At 47.0% G+C, this 19,370-nt stretch overlaps 1 protein-coding gene across 1 annotated transcript in view; it reads left to right on the forward strand.

Annotated features, from left to right (window-relative positions):
- The window catches only part of LOC141148208 (uncharacterized), a 256,767-nt gene that overhangs the window by 184,059 nt on the left and 53,338 nt on the right, over nucleotides 1-19,370 (forward strand). The gene's annotated exons all lie outside the window — the stretch shown is intronic.

The raw sequence follows: 19,370 nt of genomic DNA on the forward strand, positions 1-19,370 counted from the left end.
CCACGAATACGAGGATCCTTCCACAGGCTTTGCAGGATCAGGGAGGCCATGCAGCGTAGGTTTGCTGAGGCATTTGGTCCGGAGTCCTCTGGGTCACTAAGGACGACATGATCCGCAGACACCTCCTCCCAGCCACGTACAAGTCCATGGGCTTCTTGGCACTGTAAATGATCCCTTAAAGACTGCTGCTGTTGCTGAGTGCCAGGCTCCACCTCCATGCTGACACAATCCTCCTCCTCCTCCTCCTCATCCTCTTCCTGTGTGATCGGCGGGCACACAGGAACACTGTCTGGATAAAGGGGGCCTTGGGAGCTAAGGAAGTCCTCCTCTTCCTGCCTCTCTTCTGCCTCAAGTGCCCTGTCCATTATTCCACGTAGCATGTGCTCCAACAGTTGGACAAGGGGGACAGTGTCACTGATGCATGCACTGTCACTGCTCACCATCCTCGTGGCCTCCTCAAATGATGACAGGACATGCATCCCTGTTCATGGCCCACTGGCGTGGGAAAAAAAACAGGCTCCCCTGAACCTGTCCTGGTGCCATAGTCGCACAGGTACTCATTGATGGCCCTCTGCTGCGTGTGCAGCCACTGCAGCATGGCCAACGTTGAGTTCCACCTGGTGGGCATGTCACAGATTAGGCGGTTCTTGGGCAGGTTAAATTAGTTTTGGAGGTCTGCCCGCCAAGCACTGGCATTATATGACCGGCAGAAATGCACACAGACTTTCCTGGCCTGCCTCAGGACATCCTGTAAGCCCAGGTACCTGCCCAAGAACCGCTGCACCACCAAGTTAAGGACGTGAGCCAAACAGGGCACATGGGTCATTTGTCCCTGTCGGAGGGCAGAGAGGAGGTTGGTGCCATTGTCGCAAACCACCATTCCTGCCTTAAGTTGGCGTTGGGTCACCTCTGAACCTGCCCCTGCAGAGCTGACAGAACCTCTGCCCCAGTGTGGCTCCTGTCCCCCAAGCACACCAGCTCAAGCACCGCATGGCATCTTTTGGCCTGCGTACTTGCGTAGCCTCTTGAATGCCTTCGGAGCACCTCTGGTTCCGAGGACAAAGCACAGGAAGAGGCCATGGAGGAAGAAGAAGAGGAGGGGGTGGAGGAGAGAGGTGTGTCAGAATCACTAGTAGTGGCATTTTGGAGGCGTGGTGGTGGAACTACCTCCAACACTACTGCACCTTGTCCTGCATCCTTCCCAGGTGCCAGCAGAGTCACCCAATGCATGGTGAAACTTAGGTAACGTCCCTGTCCATGCCTGCTGGACCATGAGTCAGCAGTAATATGCACCTTACCGCTGACCTCCCTGTCCAGCGAGGCCAAGACATTGCCTTCCACATGCCGGTAGAGAGCCGGAATCGCCTTCCGTAAGAAAAAGTGGCGTTTAGGAACCTGCCACTGAGGAACCGCACATTCCACAAACTCACGGAAGGGGGCAGAGTCTACCAACTGAAAAGGTAGCAGTTGAAGTTCTGGCAATTTTGCCAAGCTAGCATTCAGCCGCTGGGCTTGTGGATGGCTGGGAGCGAACTTCTTTCTGCGGTGCAGCAGCTGGGGCAGGGAAATTTGCCTGGTACAATCTGATGTTGGTGTACCGATAGCAGATTGCCCGCAAGTACTTGGCTGTGACACACCTAATTCTACACCTTCATTCCTCTCAGTGCAAGTCTCAGAGAGGACTGAAGGTATAGTTTGGATGGAGATCCCAGCTGATGAGGAGCAAGGAGAGGTCCTCTTTGTTCTTTGGTGTGGGTCTTTTAGGTACGCTTGCCAACGAACTGCATGGCAGGTAAACATATGTCTGGTTAAACATGTGGTGCCCAAGCGGGAGATGTTTTGTCCACGCAAGATACACTTGAGACATAGGTTGCAAATAGCAGCAGTGCGATCTGATGCACTCATCTCAAAAAAGGCCCACACCAAAGAACTTTTGGAATAACGCGCAGAGACAGCAGCGCCCTGCACATGCGGAGCTCTGTGGTGTGATGCAGTCAGTGTGCTGCCCTTAGGCTGGCCCCTGGAGGGCATCCTGCCTCATTTTTTGATGTGCCTCCTCCTCCTCTCTCCTATCAGGGACCCACGTTGAGTCAGTGACCTCATCATCCCCTCCCTCCTTATCGCTGGAGCAAACCTGGCAGAATGCTGCAGCAGGGGGAGCATGACTGCCAGATTGCTGTCCTTCTTGGGCACCCCCTCTGTCCGTGCTCACGTTACTGCCTTCATCTAGCTCAGTATCATCATCAGAGCCTTCTAAACGCTGGGTATCTTCATGGAGCATGTACCCAACACTGTGGTCAAACAGTTCAAGGGACTCCTCAGGAGGACATGGTGGGGCTAGGGAAGGAGTCACTGATGCCATTGAGCCGAGGGAAGAGGCCGCGTTGGCAGCTGCTTTGCCAGACAAAGTACCCTGAGCATGGGTGAGAGAGAATGAGGAGGATGAGGACGGCTTGGTCATCCACTCGCATAAGTCTTCCGCATGTTGCGGCTCAACACGGCCAGCTGCCAAAAAAAAGGCCAAGCGTGTCCCACGGCCACGTGCTGATGAGGATGCACCGTCTCCACGACCAGCACTGTTGCCTCTAGACAAAGAGCCTGCTTGCCCTCTTTTATTGGCTTGTGACTGTCTGCCTCTCCTTGTTGGCCTTCCAGACATACTAATGGCCTGTAAGCTGGGATATATATATATATATAAATAAATATATATATATATATATATATATATATATATATATATATATATATGTACTGATACTGCAGCTAGCAAAATCAACTGCCTGCCTGTAGTATGAGAACACCACCAACCTTCTACAGGTAGCTTTAGCTGAACACTGTGCAGAGCTCGCAAAACACTAACTTGTAGCTTATTTAGCTGCCTGCGGTAGTGATAGGATCAGGAAAACACCACCAACCTTCTACAGGTAGCTTTAGGTGAACACTGTGCAGAGCTCGCCAAAAAATAACTTTTAGCTTATTTAGCTGCCTGCGGTAGTGATAGGATCAGGAAAACACCACCAACCTTCGACAGGTAGCTTTAGGTGAACACTGTGCAGAGCTCGCACTACACTAACTTTCAGCTTATTTAGCTGCCTGCGGTAGTGATAGGATCAGGAAAACACCACCAACATTCTACAGGTAGCGTTAGCTGAACACTGTGCAGAGCTCGCAAAAAAATAACTTGTAGGTTTAGCTGAACATTGTGAGGACGCGCTACACTAACTTGTAGCTTTAGCTGAATACTGTGCAGAGGTCGCACTACACTAACTTGTAGTTTTAACTGAACACTGTGAGGAGGACTCACTACACTAACTTGTAGCTTTAGCTGAACACTGTGCCGAGGTCGCACTACACTAACTTGTAGTTTTAGATTAATACTGTGAGCAGGACGCACTACACTAACTTGTAGCTTTAACTGAACACTGTGCAGAGGTCTCACTACACTAACTTGTAGCTTTAGCTGAACACTGCGCAGAGGTCGCACTACACTAACTTGTAGTTTTAGCTGAACACTGTGAGCAGGACGCACTACACTAACGTGTAGCTTTAGCTGAACACTGTGCAGAGGTCACACTAAACTAACTTGTAGCTTTAGCTGAACACTGTGAGGAGGACGCACTACACTAACTTGTAGCTTTAGCTGAACACTGTGCAGAGGTCTCACTACACTATCTTGTAGTTTTAGCAGAACACTGTGAGCAGGACGCACTACACTAACTTGTAGCTTTAGCTGAACACTGTGCAGAGATCGCACTACACTAACTTGTAGTTTTAGCTGAACACTGTGAGGAGGATGCACTACCCTAACTTGTAGCTTTAGCTGAACACTGTGCGGAGGTCACACTAAACTAACTTGTAGCTTTAGCTGAACACTGTGCAGAGGTGTCACTACACTAACTTGTAGTTTTAGCAGAACACTGTGAGGAGGACGCACTACACTAACTTGTAGCTTTAGCTGAACACTGTGCAGAGGTTGCACTACACTAACTTGTAGTTTTAGCTGAACACTGTGAGCAGGACGCACTACACTAACTTGTAGCTTTAGCTGAACACTGTGCAGAGGTTTCACTACACTAACTTGTAGTTTTAGCTGAACACTGTGAGGAGGACGCATTACACTAAATTGTAGCTTTAGCTGAACACTGTGCAGAGGTCGCACTACACTAACTTGTAGTTTTAGCTGAACACTGTGCAGAGGTTGCACTACACTAACTTGTAGTTTTAGCTGAACACTGTGAGCAGGACGCACTACACTAACTTGTAGCTTTAGCTGAACACTGTGCAGAGGTTTCACTACACTAACTTGTAGCTTTAGCTGAACACTGCGCAGAGGTCGCACTACACTAACTTGTAGCTTTAGCTGAACACTGTGAGGAGGACGCACTACACTAACTTGTAGCTTTAGCTGAATACTGTGCAGAGGTCTCACTACACTATCTTGTAGTTTTAGCAGAACACTGTGAGGAGGACGCACTACACTAACTTGTAGTTTTAGCTGAACACTGTGCAGAGGTTGCACTACACTAACTTGTAGTTTTAGCTGAACACTGTGAGCAGGACGCACTACACTAACTTGTAGCTTTAGCTGAACACTGTGCAGAGGTTTCACTACACTAACTTGTAATTTTAGCTGAACACTGTGAGGAGGACGCATTACACTAACTTGTAGCTTTAGCTGAACACTGTGCAGAGGTCGCACTACACTAACTTGTAGTTTTAGCTGAACACTGTGAGGAGGACGCACTACCCTAACTTGTAGGTTTAGCTGAACACTGTGCAGAGGTTTCACTACATTAACTTGTAGCTTTAGCTGAACACTGTGCAGAGGTCTCACTACACTAACTTGTAGTTTTAGCTGAACACTGTGAGGAGGACGCACTACACTAACTTGTAGCTTTAGCTGAATACTGTGCAGAGGTCGCACTACACTAAATTGTAGTTTTAGCTGAACACTGTGAGGAGGACGCACTACCCTAACTTGTAGCTTTAGCTGAACACTGTGAGGAGGACGCACTACCCTAACTTGTAGCTTTAGCTGAACACTGTGCACTACACTAACTTGTAGTTTTAGCTGAACACTGTGCAGAGGTCACACTAAACTAACTTGTAGCTTTAGCTGAACACTGTGAATTACTAACTGTAAATAGTCTAGCTTCCTGACTGTGGTACTAATAGGATCAAAAGAACACCAGCAATTTTCTTCAGGTAGCTGTAAATACTGTAACAAGACAAGCCTGCCTGTCAGTAGGAAGATAACAGGAACGGATCTAGCTAAACTGAATACAGTGTATATATATATATATATATATATATATATATATATATATATGCAACACCTTGGATGCATATATATAGACAATACACTGTAAGTGCAGCTAACTCACTGACTGTCCTGCCTAATCTAGCTAACTCAAATTAAATGACACTGTCTCTCTCTCTATCTCTCAGCACGCCGGAACACACTACACAGGCCTGCCGTGCAGGCGGCCTTATATAGTGTGAGGCGTGTTCTAAACCCCCCATAATTGGCCAAAGCCACCCTGGCTTTGGCCAATTACAGCTCTCTCTACTGACGGCACTATGACCCGCATGCTTGGCCAATCATCAGCCAGCAATGCACTGCGATGCCGCAGTGAATTATGGACCGTGACGCGCCACACAAATTTGGCGCGAAAGGCCCATAACGTTCGCAATTCGGCGAACGATCAAACAGCCAATGTTTGAGTCGAACATGGGTTCGACTCGAACAAGAAGCTCATCCCTACTCCTGTGTTAGTCTCCTGCCGAAGGGGGAGAAATGTGACAGACCTAGCCAGAGACTTTTGGAGGGGACTGAATGCTAGCCTCTTGCCGATCGATCGTGGGACCTGGCATTTGGGGGAATGGTGCTCTTTGTGAGCTGTATGCCTGGGGACCCTTGAGGTGGTACTACTGTGGATTCTGGTCCTGGTCCCCCAGGACACACAGACTCTGGGGACCCTGGATTTGCCATATTAGAAATAGTGGCTGATTCATAATGCTGGGACAGATACTGTTAGGAGATTCTGATGTAAATTCCAGCCACCTATCTGTCTGTTGCCTTCTAGAATGTGTATTGTAAATAAGTCTCTAGTATGGGATCTAAGCGTCATTAGATCCCCATTGTTTGTGTTAATTAACTCTGCTATTGTGATAATGTTGATTGGGTTTTCTGAGCTACAAGACGGCCAGTCTGGCCTAAAGGTCATGTTTGAGTCATCTAGGCTGTCTAAAGGGATTAGTTAATTAGCTCATGTTAATTAGGTTAATTAGGTTACAGGTGTATTGTTAGAGTAATATGAGCCGGAGGTATGCACCTCCACTTTTAGTGTATAAAAGAGCCTGTATTTTTCAATAAAAGAGATTCCTGGTTGAACTTACATACAGCCTGCCTGGTGTTTGTTCTAAGCTACATAACTGGAATAGAACGGTACATAGCTGTAGTTCTAGTCCTGAAGCATCAGATGACCGAACCATCAGATGTTGCGATCTGCAGTCTGATTCTATAGCTGCAGAGGAGTGTCGGGAGAGTGGAACCGAGCGAGCAGGGGCTCATTACAGGCCTCTTGCCCTGCACTTGGGGTAACCTTTTGCGTGGAGCACACTCATCAATGCCTGGGACCAAGCGGGGACTGCGTTCATGTGAGAATCAAACATTATGGGGGTTCCCCAGCTTAGAGATGCCTTTACTTCCTTCTTGAGGACACATACAGTATCTCATAAAAGTGAGTACACCCCTCACATTTTTGTAAATATTTTATTATATCTTTTTATGTGACAACTGTCATGAGAGGGTTTACCCGTTGGTGGCACTATCGGTCTCTTGGATCGCAGTACCAGTGTCCACCAGCGGGTGTCTTCCAACACCTGGGACCTGTAGTAAGAGGTCTCTCCTGCTGGTGGCACTGTTGCATCCTTGGGCCGTAGTACCGGTGTCCACCAGCGAGTGCACTCCGGCAGTGTGAAGCAAACAGCACACTCTGCGCTCAGCTGTAACATGAGGTCAATTACCACAGCCTTATAAATACCCGGCAAGCCCTCATAGGCTTGCCTTGGTATCTTTCTTCCTTGTGCCCTGGCTTGTTATCCCGTATCCTGTAAACCTGTATCTCCTGTATCTGAACCTGAGCCTGCTCCTGAGCCTGTATCCGATCCCATCCTGATCCTGTCCTTCCTGTGTTCCTATTCCCTTGTATCCATATCCCATCCATTATCTCCCTCTCCTATCCTGCCCTTGTTCAGTTGCTGATCCCCTGTGTATGACCCTGGCCTGGCTTACGTGTTTGATTTTGGTACTTCCCTTTGGCTGTATATATTATCTGTTGTCTGTGGGTTTCTGTTGGTTGGTTGAGCACTATTTGTATTTGGGGTGTTTGTGTATTTATATCACTTATCCTAAATAAACATTATTCTTATTTCACTTTACATGCGTTTTGGTTTCCTCTTTGCAGTCCACACAATCTGGTCACACCTGTTCATGACAGTATACCAAGGCCATCTCTGACCAGAAGTGGCTGCACAGGGGAACCATCTCGGTTCTGTTTCACATTGCTGGGATGAATTCAGATATAATTGTGTATTATGCTCTGCTGGCAACAGAGAGTTCTGAATATCTCCGCCAGACATTGAAAGGGTGGTCCAGTGATCAGCTGCAGGAAATTATCCGTTTAGCTCACTCTGTGGTCGATCAGGGCAGTATACTGTTTGAGGATGTTCAGCCTTTGATTGTAATGTGTACAGAGCTGGCTCTGCCTTGTATCCCAAAGGGCCATGATGACTTTTCTCTCCCCTTCAGCATTAACCAGGTTGCGTCCTTAGTATGGCTGTTGGAGGATGACTCTGCATCCTTTTTTGAGCATTATTCGGTTTGTCCCAAACAGTTGTTGAAAGATTGTATAGATGAAGTGCAGTCGCTGGTCAGACAGAGGGAATGTGAGTCCACTTTTGTGCTACCTGTACTTCAGGCATGGCCAGACCTGTTATGCCCAGCTTCTGTCAGCTCTCCACAAACCAGACCTGCTACTAAACACCTGCCTGCTCAGATGTCCTTTCTCCCATCACCCCTGGCAACCTCAGCTGCAGTCCAATATACCCTGCTCCCCACCAGGTATCAATGCCCTGTTTCTACTTCCTGCACCTATCCTGCCTTTAACCCACCTGCCTCTTCTCTAATACCTGCAACTTCCCCACAAGAACGTCCTCTGGCCGCTGTTCCCCCTTCCTTGCCATGTCCCAGCCCTTCCTTTCAGTATGCCTCACCTCCTGTCTACAGTCCTACAGGCACCTACAGATCTCCAGCAGTTAAGCCAAAGAAGAAACGGAAGTTCTTCCCCACTCACACAATCCTGCCAGTAACCCAACTTGCTTCCACACCAACCAACCTGTTCCAGCCTGCGTTCATGCCAGTTGAACTTGATGACCCACCTAAACCTGCCAACCCAGTGCCTGCCTTCCAGTCTGATGTGCCTACCTTCCAGTCTGATGTGTCCACTTTCCAGTCTGATGTACCCGCTTTCCAGTCTGATGTCCCAATGCCTGCCTTCCAGCCCAAAGTCTCGGTGCCTGCCTTCCAGCTTGATGTGCCTACCTTCCAGTCTGATGTGCCTACTTCCCAGTCTGATGTCTTGATGCCTGCCTTCCAGCCCAAAGTCTCGGTGCCTGCCTTCCAGTCTGATGTGCCTGCCCTCCAGTCTGATGTGCCTACCTTCCAGTCTGATGTGTCCACTTTCCAGTCTGATGTACCCTCTTTCCAGTCTGATGTCCCGATGCCTGCCTTCCAGCCCAAAGTTTCGGTGCCTGCCTTCCAGCCTGATGTTCCTACCTTCCAGCCTGATGTGCCTACCTTCCAGTCTGATGTGCCTACTTCCCAGTCTGATGTCTTGATGCCTACCTTCCAGCCCAAAGTCTCGGTGCCTGCCTTCCAGTCTGATGTGCCTGCCCTCCAGTCTGATGTGCCTACCTTCCAGTCTGATGTGTCCACTTTCCAGTCTGATGTACCCTCTTTCCAGTCTGATGTCCCGATGCCTGCCTTCCAGCCCAAAGTCTCGGTGCCTGCCTTCCAGCCTGATGTTCCTACCTTCCAGCCTGATGTGTCTATCTTCCAGTCTGATGTGCCCGCTTCCCAGTCTGATGTTTTGATGCCTGCCTTCCAGCCCAAAGTCTCGGTGCCTGCCCTCCAGTGTGATGTGCCTGCCCTACAGTCTGATGTGCCTACCTTCCAGCCTGATGTGTCTACCTTCCAGTCTGATGTGCCCGCTTCTCAGTCTGATGTTTTGATGCCTGCCTTCCAGCCCAAAGTCTTGGTGCCTGCCTTCCAGTCTGATGTGCCTACCCTCCAGTCTGATGTGTCCACTTTCCAGTCTGATGTACCCGCTTTCCTGTCTGAAGTCATGGTGCCAGCCTTCCAGCCTGATGTGCCTACCTTCCAGTCAGATGTGTCCGCTTTCTAGTCTGATGTCTTGATGCCTGCCTTCCAGCCTGAAGTCTCGGTGCCTGCCTTCCAGCCTGATATATCTACCTTACAGTCTGATATGCCCGCTTTCCAGCCTGATGTCTCGATGCCTGCCTTTCAGTCTGATGTGCCCACTTGCCAGTCAGTGCCTGCTTTCCAGTCTGATGTGCCTGCCTTCCAGCCTGGTGCTTCGGTGCCTGCCTTCCAGTCTGATGTCTCAGTGCCTGCCTTCCAGCCTGATGTCTCGGTGCCTGCCTTCCAGCCTGATGTCTCGGTGCCTGCCCTCCAGCCGGATGTCTCGGTGCCTGCCTTCCAGCTTGATGTCTCTGCCTTCCAGTCTGATATGCCCGCTTCTCAGTCTGATGTCTTGATGCCTGCCTTCCAGCCCGAAGTCTCGGGGCCTGCTATCCAGTCTGATGTGCCTGCCTCCCAGTCTGATGTCCTGATGCCTACCTTCCAGCCTGATGTCTCAGTGACCACCTTCCAGCCGGATGTCTCGATGCCTGCCTTCCAGCTTGATGTCTCTGCCTTCCAGCTTGATGTCTCTGCCTTCCAGCTTGATGTCTCTGCCTTCCAGTCTGATGTGCCCACCTTCCTATCTGATGTACCCGCTCTCCAGTCTAATGTGCCTGCTTTCCAGTCTGATGTCCTGATGCCTGCCTTCCAGCCTGATGTCTCGGTGCCTGCCTCCCAGCTTGATGTCTTTGCCTCACAGTCTGATGTGCCAGCTGTCCAGTCTGTCCTGATGTCTGCCTTCCAGCCCGAAGTCTCGGTGCCCGCTTTCCAGTCTGATGCGCCTGCTATCCAGTCTGATGTGCCTGCCTTCCAGCCGGATGTCCCGATGCCTGCCTTCCAGCCGGATGTCCCGATGCCTGCCTTCCAGCCGGATGTCCCGATGCCTGCCTTCCAGCCGGATGTCCCGATGCCTGCCTTCCAACCGGATGTCTCAGCCTTCCAGTCTAATGTACCCGCTCTCCAGTCTAATGTGCCTGCTTTCCAATCTGATGCCTTGATGCCTGCCTTCCAGCCTGAAGTCTTGCCTGATGTCTCGGTGTCTGCATTTCCACCTGATGTCTCGATGCCTGCCTTCCAGCCTGATGTGCCAGCTTCCCAGTTTGATGTGCCAGCTTCCCAGTTTGATGTGCCAGCTTTCCAGCCTGATGTCTTGAAGCTTGCCTTCCAGTCTGATGTGCCAGCTTCCCAGTCTGATGTGCCAGCTTCCCAGTCTGATGTGCCTGCTTTCCAGCCATTTGTCTCAGTGCCTGCCTTCCAGCCTGATGTCTCAGTACCTGCCTTCCAGCCTGATGTGCCAGCTTCCCAGACTGATGTGCCAGCTTCCCAGCTTGAAGTGTCCGCTGCCCAGAGTGCCTGTGCCTGCTGCCCAGCTCAAAGTGCCCGCTGCCCAGCTTGGTGTATTCCTGCCCACTGTCTGCCCGGATGAGCCCACTGTCTGCCCGGATGAGCCCACTGTCTGCCCGGATGAGCCCACTGTCTGCCCGGATGTGCCCGCTGTCTGCCCGGATGTGCCCGCTGTCTTCTCAGATGTACCCGCTGTCCAGTTTGTTGTACCCGATGCCCAGCCTGATGTGCCCTCATCTGTTGTTCGGTTTGAGGCCATGAACTTTGGACAATTTCACCTTGTTGGAGCATCCGGAGGCCGCTCCTTTGGGGGGGGTACTGTCATGAGAGGGTTTACCCGTTGGTGGCACTATCGGTCTCTTGGATCGCAGTACCAGTGTCCACCAGCAGGTGTCTTCCAACACCTGGGACCTGTAATAAGAGGTCTCTCCTGCTGGTGGCACTGTTGCATCCTTGGGCCGTAGTACCGGTGTCCACCAGCGGGTGCACTCCGACAGTGTGAAGCAAACAGCACACTCTGCGCTCAGCTGTAACATGAGGTCAATTACCACAGCCTTATAAATACCCGGCAAGCCCTCATAGGCTTGCCTTGGTATCTTTCTTCCTTGTGCCCTGACCTGTTATCCCGTATCCTGTAAACCTGTATCTCCTGTATCTGAACCTGAGCCTGCTCCTGAGCCTGTATCCGATCCCATCCTGATCCTGTCCCTCCTGTGTTACTATTCCCTTGTATCCATATCCCATCCATTATCTCCCTCTCCTATCCTGCCCTTGTTCAGTTGCTGATCCCCTGTGTATGACCCTGGCCTGGCTTACGTGTTTGATTTTGGTACTTCCCTTTGGCTGTATATATTATCTGTTGTCTGTGGGTTTCTGTTGGTTGGTTGAGCACTATTTGTATTTGGGGTGTTTGTTTATTTATATCACTTATCCTAAATAAACATTATTCTTATTTCACTTTACATGCGTTTTGGTTTCCTCTTTGCAGTCCACACAATCTGGTCACACCTGTTCATGACAACAACACTGAAGAAATGACACTTTGCTACAATGTAAAGTAGTGAATGTACAGCTTGTATAACAGTGTAAATTTGCTGTCCCCTCAAAATAACTCAACACACAGCCAATAATGTCTAAACCGCTGGCAACAAAAGTGAGTACACCCCTAAGTGAAAATGTCCAGATTGGGCCCAAAGTGTCAATATTTTGTGTGGCCACCATTATTTTCCAGCACTGCCTTAAGTCTCTTGGGCATAAAGTTCACCAGAGCTTCACAGGTTGCCACTGGAGTCCTCTTCCACTCCTCCATGACAACATCACGGAACTGGTGGATATTAGAGACCTTGCGCTCCTCCACCTTCCATCTGAGGATGCCTCACAGATGCTCAATAGGGTTTAGGTCTGGAGACATGCTTGCCCAGTCCATTACCTTTACCCTCAGCTTCTTTAGAAAGGCAGTGGTTGTCTTGGAGGTGTGTTTGGGGTCATTATCATGTTGGAATACTGCCCTGCAGCCCAGTCTCCGAAGGAAGGGGATCATGCTCTACTTCAGTATGTCACAGTACATGTTGGCATTCATGGTTCCCTCAATGAACTGTAGCTCCTCAGTGTCGGCAGCACTCATGTAGCCCCAGACCATGACACTCCCACCACCATGCTTGACTGTAGGCAAGACACACTTGTCTTTGTACTCCTCACCTGGTTGCTGCCACACATGCTTGACACCATCTGAACCAAATAAGTTTATCTTGGTCTCATCAGACCACAGGACATGGTTCCAGTGTTGCGAACTGTCAGTATTTTTACTGGCAGCCAGTAAAAAATGGGCACTTTTCTTCTGCCAGTAAATGCCAGTGACAGGAAAAGGTTGCCAGTAAAAAATATGGCTGTGATGCTTGGCCCGGCCAAGACCATTTGAGTGCCTTCTACAGTGTGTTCGGCATCGCTGGTGGGTGACGGGTCTGGTGGAATCAGTGCCTGAGCATTTCGTGTGATGTCATGGAGCAAGGGAGCTGAGCGGCTGGAACCTTTTGTAAGCAAGGCAAGCTGGGAGCAGGACTGTCAGTGCCGTTTGGACTGGAGTGGACTGAAGGGACCATCTGGTGTGGAGAGAGACTATTACTGTTACTCAGGAGGCAACATGTCATGTCGGTGAGGTGTCATCATCATCTGTGCTGCTGCACAATGCTGTCAGTGTTACTGTGAGAGTCAATTTCACGTGTGTGTGCGCGCCTACCCATTTTCACTTCTTGTCCCCCTGAGTCCTGTCCCTGAGCTACTTACTTACTAGTAAATCTATCGTATTCACTATCGTAAATAAAATAAGATTATTTTTTTTTGCCTATAAAGGCTACCTTAAATCACATTGCCAATTGCATTTTGTACTTGTTTGTAGCCTAAATAGTAAAATGTGCGCTTAAAACTGTAATTTTATAACTTTTGGAAATGCCAATAAAAACGTGGCTGTGTCAGTAAATTTTGGGTGTTATCAAAGTAAATTGCAATCTGGTAGGTTGGCAACACTGCATGGTTCCAGTAATAAATGTCCTTAGTCTGTTTGTCTTCAGAAAACTGTTTGAGGGCTTTCTTGTGCATCATCTTTAGAAGAGGCTTCCTTCTGGGATGACAGCCATACAGACCAATTTGTTGCAGTGTGCGGCGTATGGTCTGAGCACTGACAGGCTGACCCCCCACCCCTACAACCTCTGCAGCAATGCTGGCACCACTCATACGTCTATTTCCCAATGAAAATCTCTGGATATGACGCTGAGCACGTGCACTCAACTTCCTTGGTCAACCATGGCGAGGTCTGTTCTGAGTAGAACCTGTCCTGTTATACCGCTCTATGGTCTTGGCCACCGTGCTGCAGCTCAGGGTCTTTGCAATCTTCTTGTAGCCTAGGCCATCTTTATGTAGAGCAACAAATATTTTTTCAGATCCTCAGAGGGTTCTTTGCCATGAGGTGCCATGTTGAACTTCCGGTGACCAGTATGAGAGAGTTAGAGCGATAACACCAAATTTATTACACCTGCTCCCCATTCACACCTGAGACTTTGTGACACTAATGAGTCACATGACACCGGGGAGGGAAAATGGCAAATTGGGCACAATTTGGACATTTTCACTTAGGGGTGTACTCACTTTTGTTGCACCCTCTGAGTGCTGTCCCGTGTCCGTACATTCTCTTGCTTGATGTAGGTTGCACTTGGACTTCATGCATGCACTTGTTAACTCCTTCTCTTCTGTACCATGCTGCCAGGCTATGGGTCTCTGTAATGCCATTTTGGTCTACGTTTCTGTGGGGAACCGACTACTGGGGATGGAGCCAGATTCCCAAACTCCTTGCTGCCGGAGGACCTGTCACCCATGCCAGGTACTCTGCTTCTGACTGGCTACTTACCTTATTTCCCCGAAAATAAGACCTAGCGTGATTGTCGGTGATGGCTGCAATATACACCCTACCCCCCAAATAAGCCCTACCTTGTTACCCCGAAAATAAGCCCTACCCTGAAAATAAGACCTACAAGGATTTTAACTAGGGCTTATTTGGGGGGTATGGCTCATATTGCAGCCATCACCGACAATCATGCTAGGTCTTATTTTTAGGGAAACAGGGTAGTACTTTATAGTAATTACTGGTTACCCATACTAAGTACATTCCTCCTTCCACTTGTCCTTGCTGAGTTGACCCTACATAGTAGCCTTCCTTCATACCCCATTGTGTGTTACAGGCCCTTTTCCTTCAATACGTCATGTACCATCATGCACCCCCTTTTTTTTTTTTCAAATATGTTTATTGGTTTTCAAAAAGAAACATATAACATGTAATGTTGATAACCATGTGGACGCAGCCGCTTGAAATTGAATTTAGCAAGGTATACAACACAAAGAGTAACATTTTGGTAGTAATGCCCCCATACACACGAGCGGAAATTCCGCCAGCAAAAGTCCGATGTGAGCTTTTGGTCGGAAATTCCAAACATGTGTATGCTCCATCAGACTTTTGCTGGTGGAATTCCAGCCAGAAAAAGATTGAGAGAAAGTTCTCTATTTTGCGGTCGGGAAAAGTTCCAATCGGAAATTCCGATCGTTTGTACCAATTCCGACGCGCAAAATTCCTACGCATGCTCGGAAACAATTCGATGCATGATCGGAAGCATTGAATTTTCTCAGCTCATCGTAGTGTCATACCTCACTGCGTTCTTGACAGACGAAAGTTCAGAGATCTTTTCTGTTACCGTGTGTATGCAAGGCAAGCTTGAGCGGAATTCCATCAGAAAAACCATCCAAGTTTTTTCCGACGGAAATTCCGCTTATGTGTACGGGGCATAAGAGTAGTAATGACCACTTATGGTTATAACGAAGAGTTGAACATTTTGAGCTGTAGGTATACAGAGCAGACATACATATGCATACATACAGTACAGAAACACATGTGTCTAGTTACACAGACATACAGTAGATATGTATAATTAAAACACTACCAAGTTTAACATCAGAGGAAGGTGAAATTCACAGGTTAAGACATAAGTTATATCTACTGGGTTATGAAGGGTAGACCTAAAATTCTAGGAACATATAAGGGGTGCCAGAGGGACCAGGGTTTCCATACAAGGTCAAAGGAGCGATAGAATTTTTGCTGAAGAGCTAGAGATTTTTCCCATAGGAAGTGTTGGTTGGTAGTATTTATCGCCTCAGATGGATTGGGGGTCAAGTCTTGTTTCCAGCATCTTGTTATGGTTAGTTTGGCAGATAGGAGAATGTTTGCCACTATGCCACAGAACATAACGGGGAAATTGTAAATGCCAAAAGTGGATCTTCCGCTTTAAGGACGCCTCACCCCCTTACATGCCTCATTTTTTTTGGGGTGAAGTGGTTATCTCCTACTTTTGACAGGTACCCAGCTCCCACTTCTGCTTGGGCCACCTAGGCGACTCGAGCGGAGGTTCTCCTCTCCACCTCCCTCCCTGCAATCTTCTGAGACACGTCACAGGAGAGAAGTAAGGGTTTGTCTGGCCACATCGCTGGATCCTGGGACAGGTGAGTGTGCGTTTATTACCACTTCATCCCCGGAAGGTTTTACCCCCTTAATGACCGGTCCATTTTTTGCGATACGGCACTGCGTCACCTTAACTGACATTTGCGCGGCCGTGCAACGCTGTACCCAAATAAAGTTGGCGTCCTTTTTTTCCCACAAATAGAGCTTTCTTTTGGTGGTATTTGATCACCTCTGCGTTTTTTATTTTTTGCATTTTAAATAAAAAAAGAGCGACAATTTTGAAAAAAAAACAAAAAACAATATTTTATACTTTCTGCTATAATACATATCCAAAATAAAAAATAATAAAATGTATTCATCAGTTTAGGCCGATATGTATTCTTCTACATATTTTTGGTAAAAAAAAAAAAAAAAAATTGCAATAAGTGTTTATTGATTGGTTTGCACAAAAGTTGTAGCGTCTACAAAATAGGGCATAGATTTCTGGATTTTTATTTGACTTTTTATTGTTTTTACTGGTAATGGCGGCAATCTGCAATTTTTTGCAAGACTGTGACATTGCGGTGGACAAATCTGACCCCAAGTGACACTTTTTGGGGACCAGTGACATTATTACATTGATCAGTGCTAAAAAAATGCAATGATCAATGTATAAATGACACTGGCAGGGAAGGGGTTAACAACATACCTCCCAACTTTATGAGATGGGATCGAGGGACACTTATTAGTAAAAGTACGTAGACTTAGGACACACACCCCTGCCACCCCCCCCCCCCCTTAAAGGAGAATTATACAAAAAAAGATTAGTTAAACCTCTTTTTTTTTGTTTTTTTACTAATACTATTTATTTATATTGGCTTTTAAAATTGACAAATGCAGCAATTTAGAATTTGGATGAAAGGTTTAGCACTGGGAAACAATTTTTGAAAGATAAAAAGTGCATTTTATATACAACTATATAGATCAGACCAAAATGAGGGACAAATGAAGAGGAATGAGGGACAGAGGGACATTGCTCCAAATCAGGGACAGTCCTTCAGAATCAGGGACAGATGGGAGCTATGCATAAAATCATGTTTTTTCTTTTCCAAGCTGATCTGTGCTTGGTTAGATGGTGTGAAGGACAAGGGAAACATCGGGGGTCTATTAGATTCCTAATGTCTCCATAAATGTCTCCATAAAGAGTACCTGTCACCTGCCCAATGCTATCACATAGGGGTTTATTATCCCCTTGTGATAGCAATCAAGTAAAAATAAATCTAAAAATAAAAGACAAAGGTTTTTAAAAAAATTGCCGAAAACCCCCGTAGCCCCGCACATGGGTGGGTTTGATTTAAATCACTAGTAAAAAGGTTTGATTCAAATCATAATGTCATAACTGTCATCTCTGTCCCACAGCGGCTCCTCCTCCTCTGACCCACTGTTGGCTCCTCCTCTGACCCACTGTTGGCTCCTCCTCTAACCTGCTGTTGGCTCCTCCTCTGATCCACTGTTGGCTCCTCCTCTAACCCGCTGCTGGCTCCTCCTCTAACCCGCTGCTGGCTCCTCCTCTAACCCGCTGTTTGGCTCCTCCTCTAACCCGCTGTTTGGCTCCTCCTCTGACCTGCTGTTGACTCCCCAACAGTCCCATTCACTTTAATGGGACGGCTGCTGATGCGACAGTGACACAACAAGGTGAGGGATGAGACGGCAGCAGGTGAGTGGATGCCCGCTAACAGGTGCTGCCATGATGGATCTGAAATGACATGTGCTTTTTAAATGTAAGGACTTTCTTTTGCTGGTGGTTAGAATCTTTAATATTTGTATTAAACAAAATGAAGGTTTCCTATTTAGAATAATAAGCTGTCAGGTTAGTAAAACAGCGATATGAGAACTGATTCAATCATACAGTTTGTAGTGTACATAGATTTGCAAAACAATGGGATATAAAGGAATATTCCTGAACTTTGTTTTATCTCATGGTTAATGTGAAATTGTGTGAATGCATCAATGCAGTGCATGTTATTTCAGCTTGCAGAGCTTGGATTCATTGAAAAATGGAAATATTGCAGAATATACAGCCTCATGCTACATACTGTAACTAAGCTCCATTTCATGCTAAATAAACTAAATTATTAATGTATCTTAAATAAAGAAACTCACTTTGGAAAAATTTTTGCTCCAAAAGCATTCTATTAAAATACATTTTATAGATTTCCCCACCTGGCACAGCTAGATCCCGTCAGGGGTGCCGGGGATGGGGAAAGATCCCGTGCTGTGTAGGGGGCAAAACATGGAGACTGCTTACTTAAAGCTTAGTTAAGGTTATATATCAGGCTGTCCTCTCCACCAGCCCTTGAGGCATAGAAACCGTATATTATCTGTTCTTTTTTTTTTTTTGCACTCGAATTGTAACCTTTTTGTCTCATGTTCGAGGAGGCGTTCCCTCCTGTGCAATCTAAATATGTTAATGCATAATTTGTATGACATCATTGAAAATAAAAACATATTGAAAGTAAAAAAAATACATTTTATAAATATCCCAAAAATCTGATTTAAATTAAAAAAAATCCAATTGTTTTGATTTTTTCTATTAAAAAAAATCATTGATTTTTATCCACCCAGCCTGCACACCTGTTTAAGTGCAAATGTGAGCCCAGTGTGTGCACACCCATGTAAACCACAGTCACACCATATGTGTAAAATGTCGCCGCAAACATCGAGTGAGAACAATAATTCTAGCACAAGAGCTACTAGTTACCTCTGAAGCAATGAGCTGTAAAGGCTTTTAAAGCGTCACCTATGGGGATTTGTGGGCACCATCATTTTTGGCGATATCACAGTAGCACAATTTTTTTTTTTTTTTTTTTTTATCATTAAAATTTTTATTGGTTTGCAGAAAAACAACATAACAGCAATAATAACATTGAGGTCACATAGTCAAGCCATAAGCTGCATTTAGCAACACACTGGTCTAGTATTCAGTTAGTAACTCACTGAGGCTTAAACTATAGTGCAACATAGGAGGACTTTTTTGCCCTGCCCTGCCCCGCCCTGGACACTCCTAAAGGGTTCACGCTGTGTCCAGTGAGGGGCTTAGGCCCCATCCTCTCGTGTCCCATGCAGTCCCTTGATGGTCTCCCAGCGACGAGATTAAAACATCTCCGCCCCCCTTGGATGCACACACAATTTTAAGACATGTAATGTTTGGTATCTATTTACTCATCTTTTATATTTTACCCACAATTATATGGTGTGGTTTTGTACTAAAATTAATTTTTTTATTTTTGTTCCTGAAAATTTTGCATTCAATCAACAATTGCGCAAGTATCATGCAAAAAAAAAACTTGCAACTATCACTATATCTTGAAACTATCAAAGGCCATAAAAGCCGGCTACTCTGTCTATAATATCGCCAGAGCTGGAGGCTCACTTGTACACTGTGCAAAGATATTGATGAGTGACATATTATCAGCCTATCACTCATTTTGTAATCTAAGTTGCCCTCCACCCCATGCTCTGAATACATAACTTTTAAACCTCGTCACTGTGTGTCCTCTGTGA

This window comes from Aquarana catesbeiana, linkage group LG06, assembly GCF_042186555.1.
Source record: "Aquarana catesbeiana isolate 2022-GZ linkage group LG06, ASM4218655v1, whole genome shotgun sequence".
NCBI lineage: Eukaryota > Metazoa > Chordata > Amphibia > Anura > Ranidae > Aquarana > Aquarana catesbeiana.